The 12059-nt window shown below is 41.3% G+C and overlaps 1 long non-coding RNA gene across 1 annotated transcript in view; it reads right to left on the bottom strand.

Moving 5' to 3' along the window:
- Positions 1-1975: 1975 nt before the first annotated feature.
- LOC129487892 (uncharacterized) overlaps positions 1976-12059 on the bottom strand; it is a 39958-nt gene continuing 29874 nt past the window's right edge. The window contains exons 2-3 of the long non-coding RNA XR_008659512.2: positions 5726-5909; positions 1976-2277 (exon numbers count right to left, since the gene is read on the bottom strand). This is a non-coding gene — a long non-coding RNA (uncharacterized lncRNA). The remainder of the gene's footprint in view (positions 2278-5725; positions 5910-12059) is intronic.

The following is a 12059-nucleotide window of genomic DNA, read 5'->3' as shown; positions in this document are numbered from 1 at the left end:
TGTCTGTGTGACTGTCAGGCAGGCCTGTCTGTGTGCTGTCCTGCGGGCCTATCTGTGTGACTGTCAGGAGGTCTGTCTGTGTGACTGTCGTGCGGGCCTGTCTGTGTGACTGTCGTGCGGGCCTGTCTGTGTGACAGCTGTGCGGGCCTGTCTGTGTGACTGTCAGGGTGAACTGACAATCCTGGAAGGCAGATGTGATCATTGCAAGGCCAAGAAGTTGTGGTCAGATGCAGCCCGCAGGTCATCTGTGGAGGAAAAGACTGTAAGGCCCTAGGCCTTTACGCCAAAGACCTCAGCCTGCTGGGCGGCAGAGATCCCTAATTGTTCTTTTCAGGAGGTGTATTCATTATCGCTTATCAACATTCTTAAATATCACTCATTTCAGGAATAACAGGAAGACCCTAACCACCATCTGGTTAGATTTCAATAAGGATGCATTATGTGCTAAGTGACCAACCTTTCAGGTGCTTAATCCCTATTTACATACTTCATATGCTAATTGGCAAATTTTAGATGGAGGATCCCAATGAGAACGCTTCAAATGGTAGTTTAAATCTCTAAGGTGTTAGCTTTCACACACAACACACTGTGTACAGTGAGAATTTTAAAGTCAATCACTAAACATTGCACCTTCCAGAAAAAGAAGGAAATTCAGGGACAGAGAAGGCCTAACAACCACCTCCTTATAAGCAGAGCTCTGCTCAGCTCTTCGGAACATCTACAGCATGGCCCAGCCCTGTGACGCTTCTAGAGGCTTTTGAATGATCAAAATGACAGTGCACTGCTTTAAAGTCACGTCTATTTCAAGAACACTATTATTTTAAAGACTGCTAACACAGGTTTTCCCATTTCCCCCAAACCATCTTCTTCTTCTAGCTTTTCACGTGTACATGATGCATCACCAGTTCCACTTTTATGGAGAGTCAAGATGTGAATCCCTGATTTTTCCTTCCTCCCATCTGATTCTTTCCCAGAGTTGGTAAGGTAATCCATACACTTTCTTTCACTTTCCCTTCCCTCCTTCTTTTCCTCTTCTTTTTATTCTTTTCCCCACCCTCCCTCTCTCCCTTCACCCCTCCCTGTTTCCCTCCCTCCATTCCTTCCCTCCTTCTTTCATTCTTCTATTTTGGTCCATCATCCTCCCAACATGATTTTTTCCTCCGTAAGCTGTTATTTCTTCCCCACAAAATTCAGTTCCCTTCTTGGCAGAACTGCTTCCAACTCCCCGATTCAAATAACGACAGCTAGAACTCATTAATCACAGACTACGTGTTTGGAAACCTGCCCCATCCCACAGCTGTGGAGGAAGTGAGCTGGGCTGGGGCATGGGAACCCTATGCCGTCCGGCATCTTTGAACCAGAGCTTTAGGATTCTCTTTACCTCTGAAAAGGATGATCTGATAAATTACTGTGCAGAGCAGTAGACTTTTATCTGGAATATCCTGTGAACCCCCCAAAATTGAGACAGGTCTCAGTTAATTTAGAACGCTTATTTTTGCCAAGGTTGAGGACACGCACCCGTGACACAGCCTCAGGAGGTCCTGGCGACGTGTCCAAGGTGGTCAGGGAACAGCTTGGTTTTATACATTTTAGGGAGACGTGAGACATCAATCAACATATGTATGATGAACATTGGTTCAGTCTGGAAGGGTGGGACAACTTGTAGTGGGGAGGGGACCTCCAGGCCACAGGTAGGTGAGAGACAAATGGCTGCATTCTTTTGAGTGTCCGATGAGCCTCTCCAAAGGACGCTATCAGCTGTGCATTTATCACAGTGTGCAGAGGGATGACTCAGAATAGAATGGGAGGCAGATTTGCCCTGAGCAGTTCCCAGCTTGACTTTTCCCTTTAGCTTAGTGATTTTTCTAGTTATTAAGTGAAAGACATTTTCCTTTCACACTCCTGCTTGACAGAACTCTCAGACACTTGGCATTAGACTGACATGTCTGGCGTGGATCGAGACATGGTCACTTACCTCCGAAACAGGGAACAGCAACGGCTCCCATTTAACCTCCACACCCAGCTTCTGATGAATCTTCCACATAAAGAACACATCCGAACCTCAGAACCACCTGCTGATTTCTCCTGGAAAGCCAACTCCTCACCTTGAAATTGCCTGTGACTGCCTCACTTCAAATGATGGCCCCATTGCTCTAGAACCAGCAGACTGCCTTCTGCAAACTTCTCACTGGCTGCCCCTTGCACAGGCTTCAGCCTTCTTTCTCTTCCTGAAATCCTCTTCCCTTCATTTCTGTCTGGCAATATTTTCTGTGGGATCTGAATTTCAAGATTCAAGACAAAGCCTTGTGAATATAAAAACTGCACAGAATCTCCCCCTTATTTGAACATCATAATGCAAAACAAAGACAATCTAAATTAAATAATTCCAGCCCATGGGAATTAAAATAGTATTTGTTACTGAAAATAAACTAAAAATCAGACTTGTATCAGGGCTGGACCTAGGTGTTCAAGTCATCTCTCTCTGTGCTTCTTGTTATTAGGGTCACACCATTTTCCAGAAGCTTTTCAGCAGGCTTCACGTCAACTTTCCCTGGCTAAGACTGAACAATATTTCTACACTCTGGGTGCAAACGAAGCATGAGAAGACTATTTTTTCCCCGACATTTTCAGAGTCTGCCCTGAATGATAGTTTCTGAAGACAAGAGAGAGAGAGATGGACACTTAGGGAATTATATGTACCAGATGCATTGATTATATTGCAGTTGCTTTCCACATGGTCAGTACCTTAGATAGAGCATTGTACTAAATCAAAGACCTTATAAAGTAGAACATTTATTATCCCTAATATACCTCTTTAAGATCATGTCCGCTGATAGAGTCTACGCCCTAACAACATCAGGTGGCTAAAGGAGACGCCTATCTAAAAAAAAATAAATACATAAAAAGGAAAAATTCATTTTGAATTATGAGCTATTTCACTTTGGGAGATCAGGCAAACACATTTTAAAATTCACTTGGAGAGTCAAGCTCAGCCCATGAATACAGTGAGGCGTGGCCCGAGGCAAGGCAGAGGAAAGAGTCATCGACCTCGGGTGTTCTGAAAGTTTGCAATGCCCTTTTAGAGCACTGTCATGAAATCCTGAACATTCAGAGAAAGAGACTTGTGCATTTTGTTTCATAGTTTCCCTCCTGTCTGTAAAGAGTCTGGAAACAACTCTACCTAGGATTAAAGTTTCTATCTCACTATCTTAAGCATTAGAATACATTGATTTGACTTCTATAGATCATTTTACCAATAATGTATATGATTCATTTAATAATGCTAAACACAGTATTATTTCACAGCTAATGGCTTTTGTTTTTGTGAATCAAGTGAGAATCTCTGAGATAGAAAGTGAGATTCTCATGGAAAGGTTGGAACTTCATTGGAGACAGAGTCTTCCGTAATGGTAATTGGAGCAGCTAGTGTGATATTTCACACATCATCCTTCAAGGGCTCTGGGGCCACCTCTTGGTGGGCTGGCTGTTGTCTCAGAAAATTCACGCCCCTCTGCTGAGGCTGAGTCCACCTGGAGTTAAATGAAATGCAGTGTGTGACTGTTTCCTGTTAGGTAAAAACGACATGTCATAATCACAGCAAGCCTCACAGGCCATGGTGCTGCATAATGCCACCCGTCCAGAGGCGCACATAGGCTTTCAGCATCGTGATGTCCTGAGTGGAACTTCCATTAAAGTTAGCACGATGAACAGAGCCCTGCGCAGCTCCAACGGGGGAGCTCACAATAGTGACTTTTGTGCCCATGTTTGCTCTAGAATATCCAATATGGACTTGCCTGAGAAGTAAGCATATTCTTCCCTTGAAAGACGAACTTTAGTGGCAGACTTGGAGCTTAGGTGATAGTGCTAAATATTGTTTATACAATCAAAATTTACTCTTGTCTTTTCCCCAAATTCAGTTTCTGCTCATTACCTTTATCTTGACTTAGAAATCTATTCTTAAAAGCAGTAACTATGCAAGTTACTAAAGATAATTCTGTCCCTCAAACTATATTGTGGACTTGTGAATCAAGGCAGAAGATCAAAGATATTATACTATTATACATATATTTTTATTGCAGTAAGATTATTGTTATGGCCATATTGTTCAGATTGCTGCCTGTCCTAAAGAAAATAATACATTATAATGATAAATATATAAATATAAATACGTACCTACAGGTAGCGATTGCTAAATAGATATTTTGTACTATTTGCTGTAGTGAAGGGATCACAAAACAGAAGGAAGCCAATTTGTACGCTCTCCAATTCTAATGATGTGACTTTAGACGTGAAAAATGCCTCTCTGGGCCTTCTTTACCTTATCAATAAAGTAATTAGATTTGTGCACACTGGAGTGTTGGAAAGCATTCTCTCTGAACGCCAGCCCTGTGGGGTATTCTCAACATAAAAAATGCCATTGTCTTCTCCATTTGGGGATTGCTGCAAATTACATCCCCCGCATGGAAAGGTACATGTCTGTTGAGGCAGTAAAGGCTCTGCAAATTCCTAAGGTTGGAAAAATCCAACCAATTGATTCTTTTACTTTTTATTTATGATTAAGAATTATTTCTAAGCAATAACTGTTACTTTTCTTCAGGAATGATTGTACAGCATTAGATTAGATGATTCCTACTCTCTTGAAACCCAGCACCTGGAAACAACCTCAAATCATACCCACTTCTGGGGTCTTAAATATTCTTTTCATGGGTTAATCATTTTTTAAAAAAAGTTGATTTTGCAGGATATATATTTTCTTACAAAAACGTATTAACACTAATTATAGAATATAATTGTATTTCACATATTGGATGTTTATTTTCTCCAGCTTTTCTCATTTCTTAAGAAGAAAAGAAATACAAAGAATATGCATACGTGTTTAAAACTTAACGAAGAACATGCACTCATACTAAAAGGCAATATTTTTGCCACTGTAAGGCATAGGCCAATTGGCTTAGAATTACATGTAAATTTAGACCCTTGTTATAGGTATAACCTGTATATATGTAATATATATATACACACACACACATATATGTATACACACAACACACACACTCACACACACATATACATGATGTGTAACCAAAGGGAAGGAGTTTCTTCTAGGACAGCAGGTAATTAATTCAAAAAATAAAAGAGTATCTGTGTGCCAGGAACTGTATAAAATGTTAAAGATAAAATAATGGAAACCCATGATCTTTCTCTCAGGAGCCCAATCAGATGCTTTAAAACAGTGTCTAGAAGGAGACTGGGGAAAAACGACTCCCTGAGAATTGACAACTGATGAGCCAAAGAGCCAACAGGACCACAGGAAGCCCCTGAACTCTGAATGCAAGTCCAGCTGCCCCTCATGAGTCCACCCCACAATCTTGGAGAGTGGATGTAAAAGTTATCCTGCATTTTAATCACATTTCCATCTCAAGTTGTTGTTTTAAAAGATTTCAAAAAGTCCTTACAGAAAAGGGTCAGATTCAATTTTCCAGATACTATCTAGATGCTGGGCCAATCACAACAGCTGACGACGAAAGCACGAGGCCCCAGTGGCAGGTGCTGTCCCCAGCAGCAGGCACCATGCACAACACTTGCCATGCATCCCCACACAGTTCTGTGCTAGTTACTTCTTGCCAAAAGTGCCAGATTCATGTTATTGTTGAAACGTTCTAAGTTTAGAATTTTAAGGGGAAAAGACCAGAATGCAGAATGAGCACACTGCACTTGTTCATACCTCCATCCAATAGGAATAAAAGCCACCTTGGAGCAGATGGAAGAATTATTTTCTCCTGTGTTCGCTTCAGTTTAGCTGTTTATCCTGATTATTTCCAGAGCGTGATGATTAAATAATTCCTCTTTGTTCCCAGTGGCGTAGGTGCTTTCTCAAATCCAGGAGCACATATCAATTTTGCTCACATCTGAAATTGCATTTAAAATGGTGAAATCAGGAAAATAAATCCAAAACACGTTTTTAATTATGATAAATCTACTCTACCGATTAAGAATTACATCTGGCAAATCATAATGGAAACCCCTGCTGAGTGGCTAAAACAAAATGATGGTTTATTATCTCAGTTTATTATACAAAGTTGAAAGGAAATAGTTCAAGACCATGGCTGTCATGAAAGGCCTACTTGATGACATGACATTTGAGCAAAACTTGAATGAGGTGAGCCAGTCATGTGGCTATGCAGGGGCAGACGTTTTTGGGTGGATGGAACAGCAAAATAAACCTGAGGTCAGATTATATTTTGGGTTTTTGAGGAACAGCAAGGAGGCAGGAGTGGAAAAGCAGAGTGAAGAATGACCGGGTTGCCGGGAAAAGTCCGGTTCGGAGAGAAAGTCGGGGGCAGATGATGTGATGTCTTGTAAGTCGTGGAGATAGTCTTGGGTTTTACTCCAAATGTAATGGAAACTGATTTGAGAGTTTTGAACAGAGCAGTGATGGAATCAGATTTACATTTTTATTACACGGATTTGGCTGCTATAGAAAGAAAAGACCATAAAGGGTAGGGTGACAGCAGCAAGACTCATGGAGGCAACTGCATTCCTTCAGATGGGAGATGATGCCCTGATCTGAGGCTGGGGCTGATGAGGAGAACATGAACAAGAAGTAGGTTTTCGCCTGAGCAGCTCGGAGAACGGAGCTGCCCATCTATGAAGTTTTAATAGACTGGGAGTGGTACTGGTTTGGGGAGAAATATTAATTAGAATGGGTTTTGCTGAAAATGAAACAATATTATGACTTGTGCAAATAGGCTATTCCCATTGAGAAGTTCTGACAACATGAGCACATACAAGTGGTACACAAAGGGAAGGGGTATGAAGGATGCATGAGGGCTGCCTCTCTGTGCGAACGTGCGTTTGGATGTCTTTGTGAACTTTGCCTACAAAAGATAAAGAAATCCAGAGGAAGGCAGGAGGCAACAGCCTGCAGAACCAGTGCCAGGAAGAGCCCAGGGTGAGGCATCCCTCACGTATCTAAGTGAGAGTGACTGTGTGCTGCGGAGTTCTGTGGTTCGAGGTTCAAGGGAGTCACAAGAACTAGATACGGAAATTTAGGAGTCATCCAACTATCCAACTAGATATGGGTTTTTTGTTTTGTTTTGTTTTTCCTTTTTGAAACGGAGTTTTGCTCTTGTCACCTAGGCTGGAGTGCAATGGCCTGATCTTGGCTCACAGCAACCTCCGCCTCTCAAGTTCAAGCGATCATCTTGCCTCAGCCTCCCGAGTAGCTGGGATTACAGGCACCCGCCACTATGCCCAGCTAATTTTTGTACGTTTAGTAGAGATGGGGTTTTGCCACGTTGGCCGGGCTGGTCTTGAATTCCTGACCTCAGGTGATCAGCCTGCCTCGGCCTCCCAAAGTGTTGGGATTACAGGCGTGAGCCACCACGCCCGGCCAAGGTATGCTTTTTAAGCCATGGAATTGGATGAAAACACTCAGGGAATGAGAATAGATAAAGAAGGGAAGAAAAATGTGTGACAGCCTAGCTTTGGGGGATATCATAATTTTGAATTGTTTATAAATACATTTTCTGTATATCCTTCTCTTGTTTTTATAGATTTTTGTGCTTGCTTTTGTTTTTATACCTAAATATTTAATGCAGCTGCAATATGTTACCCTAGCTTCGTTCTTCCACGTGGCTAGTCAACAGCTCTTCATTATTTACTTAATATTCCAGATTATGAACTCTTTACTTGCTACCTTCATCATCTGCTAGAAATTCACTTTTGCTAGGGTTTATTTCAGAACTTCAAAATACGTCCTACTAATTTATCTATGCCCGACCCTCGCTACTCTCTTGTATTCATTGCCGGGCTATACTGCATTTAGTATTCATATCAACATAAATTATTAACCACTATTAACATAAATTATTAACCACTGTTAACATACATTATTAACCTCTAAAACAAATTAATCAACTTACTTTTACATCCCTTCTTTCAGAATTATTGTCATTTTTCTGCTGGTCTTACATGTGTATTCTACTAGATAAATTTGGGAAGCATTCTGTAAAGTGTTCTACAAACAAACAAAATGACCTTTTACAATTTGAAATACAAGTGTGATGCTATAAAATAATCTGATATGTTTCTATAATGTTTCTTTTATAATATCTTCTACGTAATATCATTTAAAAGAATGAAGTTATGCAAAACAATTCCAAGACGTAACGAGTTGCAGTAAGGACTACAGATAGCGTAGTTGGTGTTTGTTGGCAGAACAGGATTCTATTCAGAACCACACATCGTCGGAATATGATAAAGTCTTTCTTGAGCTGCATTTTTTGAAGTGATAAATGACATGGTGGCCACACGTCATGTCCACAGTCCCCGAAACATCAATCCCACCATGGAACCGTGTCAGTACGTGCACATACCTTGTATTTCAACTTTAAAAATGACCTTAACTTGTGAGCTACGAATCCTCTCCACACTGTGCGGTTACAAAGTCCTAACTGAATCACCAGGGGTAGGGAATAAATTACAGATTGCAGATCACAGGAGTGTGTTTCTTTCTAGTGTCTTTTTCTTTATTTTGTAAAGGGCTTTGTTGTGAAAAGAGAATGGTTCTGTAATATTAAAGGAAAAGAAAACCAGATTCCTGACAGGTAAAAGAAGAAACATCAGATGTTTTTGTTTTGCATACTTTTGTTTCTTCTTGCCTGCGTCCCTAACTTATGTAGTATATATTTGGTCAATAGAAATCGGTCGGTTTTCCCAATTTGATTATAATGGATTATATATGTAAAACACCGAGAACACGTGTGGACGTTAAGGACAGCTCTACCTATTGGGCTAACCCTGGGATTGGCCTTTAAACTTTCTGGACCTCAGTTTGTTTTGCATTCACTTTAGTAATTTATTTTCCTCTATTTTTTTTTTTTATTGGGACAGAGTATTGCTCTGTCGTCCAGTCAGGCTGGAGTGCAGTAGTGTGATCTTGGCTCAGTAAATCCTCTGCCTTCCAGGTTCAAGCATTTCTCCCACCTCAGCCTCCTGAGTAGCTGGGATTGCAGGTGCATGCCACCACACCCAGCTCATTTTTTTATTTTTAGTAGAGACAGGGTTTTGCCACGTTGGTGAGGCTGGTCTTGAACTCCTGACCTCAAATGATCCGGCTGCCTCAGCCTCCCAAAGTTATCAATTTATTTTCAAATCATGGGGGCTAAATGATTAGCATGCTACATGCTCCAATTCTAAAAACACGAGCCGGTTCCCTTGCATAATTTGCTGAGGGAAACATCTGCGTTTCACTCTCTGTGTACTGAAAATTAACTCTCCATCAATGGAAAGCATGTACTACAGTTTTCAGTGATGTTTCAGGTGAGCTTGGAGTAGAAATGGCAAAGGAAAGAGCCTGGGAATAGACCGCTGGTGGGGGAGTGTTTTCTCCCACATTCTGCTCTGCCAAAATCATTAGGACCAGCAGCTCATCTCGGACAGAAGCTTTTAAACCTCTAAGAAGAGTGAGCAAATTATAAATGATGCTTATGCCTGGATATTTGTGAAGACATTCTTTCGTCTGTGTTAGTCTTCTTTTTTTTTCCCCACTTGGTTGTCATGTGTCAGAATACACTAACATACAATTTACCATCATAACCATTTTTAGTGCTTGGTATTAAATACATTCAATATACTATTGAAGACTGTTTGCTGAGTATTAAATAGATTCATCGTGAGCAACCGTCCTCCCCACACATCTGCAATGTGTTACTCTTTTGAAAGATTATTCTTAGTTTTGATCAACTAGAAGGTGAAATAAGAACCGGGTTTTACTTTTCCAAATAAAGTAGTGAACTTGGCTTAGGAAACGAATGGGGATGACAGCCACAGTGATTATTCAGGCTAACGGGAACTTCAGGGGGTACTGGAAACCCGTGCATGAGGGGCACAGACACTGTGGTCCCTGGAATAAGGGGACAGCTCTAGACCCTCCGGGATGAGGTATGTAAACACCTCGGACAACCAATAACAAACTCAGATAACTGGGATTTTTAGATCCTGGGTTTTCGTTGTTGTTGTTAGTATTTATTTATTTATGTATTTTTTTCTGAGACAATAATTGAGGGAGACTGAACCAGAATGAAGAGGCTGAGATTTGTACTTTAGAAAATCTATCCTGACATCTTAAGTCGTCTCCTAAGGAATAAACCGGCGTGCGATTGTCTGCGAACCTCCTTTCTGTCCTTAGGAAACAATCGGGCTTCACAGGCCAGAGAAAAAGCAGCTGCTTCAGTGTGTGAAACTATCGTCTGCAAATCTGGAAGTACGAATTCACCATTTTGAGAACAAAGAGAAACTACCCAGTGCCTGGGTGTGGGTAGGAGAGGAAGAGCCAGAAGCACTGCTGTTGTAAGAAATTCTTCACAAGAAAGTTCCAGTGGAAATTCTGCTCCTTCCAGAGTCAGTCATGAATGAGCCAGGCCAGGGCAGCCTGGGCTGCGGATGCTCACATCTGCACCTCCAGAGGGGCGGACCCTGCTTTCCTACAGGCCCTCAGAGAGCCAATCAGGGCCCCACCCCCGAGATAGCCAGGACCCCACATCTAAGCTAGCCAGGACCCCACCTCTAAGACAGCCAGGACCCCACATCTGAGCCAGCCAGGACCCCACCTCCGAGACAGCCAGGGCCCTACCTCCGAGGGGCAGCGCTGACCCTGGGGTCAGCTAAGGGTGGCTTCTTCCTCATGAAACAGTAGGACAATTTCTGGGTTCTTCACTGCTGGATTTCCAAACCCCAATACAGGCACTCATCATGCAATAGGCCTCATAAATATTTGTCAACTTTATTTTAAAGGAGAAAACAAAATGTACTGATGGTGTTCACTCCTTGAATGGATATTAAATAATTGCTTGAGAGGCCTCAAAAGTGAGATTATTCAACTATTTTGTCCAACCAGTGCATATTATTTTCTCTTTATATGTTAGGTACATATACATATATACATATATATAGGTGTGTGTATATATAGGTGTATGTATATATACACACATATACATACATAAAATAAATATACATTATGTATATATACACATAGATATATAAAATAAAGTATATATGCATATATACACACACAAACATATATATATATAATTTTAGATTATTCAATTATTCTGTCCAACCAAGTAGTCTTCTGTCTTTTGAAAAATTAGCTAGGTTTTGACTATGACACACCAACCCAGTGACATGGAAATGGAAAAGAAGCACAAATAAATACAAGGTTGTTTTTCCAAAAGAACTTACGGTCTAAAGAGGAGTGGGAAGCAGATCAACAGGCCAGTTTCCCAGGGCGGGTAAAGGCTCTGCCAGGGTTATGACCATCATTCTCTTGGAGTCCAAAGAAGTGAGCAGCCTGTGTGTGGTTTTCTTGAAGATGAACATGAGTTTATAGACACGGTTATTGAGAAAACCACCAGGATTCTTTGTAATGAGTGCATTAAAAACCTATTCTTTTCTGAAGAGGCATTTCAGCAGCCACTACGGAATGCCAGAACCCAGAAAACAAAGAACGCTACTCTGCCAGACAGCCGCGAACACTGGTAGCTAGAAAATGGAACTTCGATAAGAATGATACAGTTGATACTATGCCCAGGTAAATTTAGTTGCTTCGAAAAGACTCAGCTTCACAGCCTGGACCTCCAAAATATGTCCTTAGTGCTTGGCAGTCCTTCTTCAATCTGAGCGTCTAGAGCTTGTTTCAATGGCTTTGGCCCTTTCCTGTATATTTGGTGAACTGGAAACAAAACGATCTGTACTAGTTTAAAATGAAACTAACCATGAGCTGCCTGCCACGTAGGAACCATGAAATGCCAACTACTCTATAGGGTCGCATGTAGTTGTAAGCTTTGGCTGTTCACTTAACTTCTTTAAAGCTGCAGATTTTTCACTTTTCCATTATTCTTACTGGATAGGATGCGTGTTTTCCAAACTGTTCTATGGAGCTTCAGGGGCTCCTCAGAGGACCTGAGGTCTTCCCTGGGGAATGAAGTACAATTTCTGAGAAGGATTTCAACTCCTCTTATCTGCCTCTTCCATGCACAGATAAGCTGAGTTTTTAA

This window comes from Symphalangus syndactylus, chromosome 1 (genome assembly GCF_028878055.3).
Source record: "Symphalangus syndactylus isolate Jambi chromosome 1, NHGRI_mSymSyn1-v2.1_pri, whole genome shotgun sequence".
Lineage (NCBI taxonomy): Eukaryota > Metazoa > Chordata > Mammalia > Primates > Hylobatidae > Symphalangus > Symphalangus syndactylus.
This window is presented reverse-complemented; position numbering and strand designations above follow the sequence as displayed.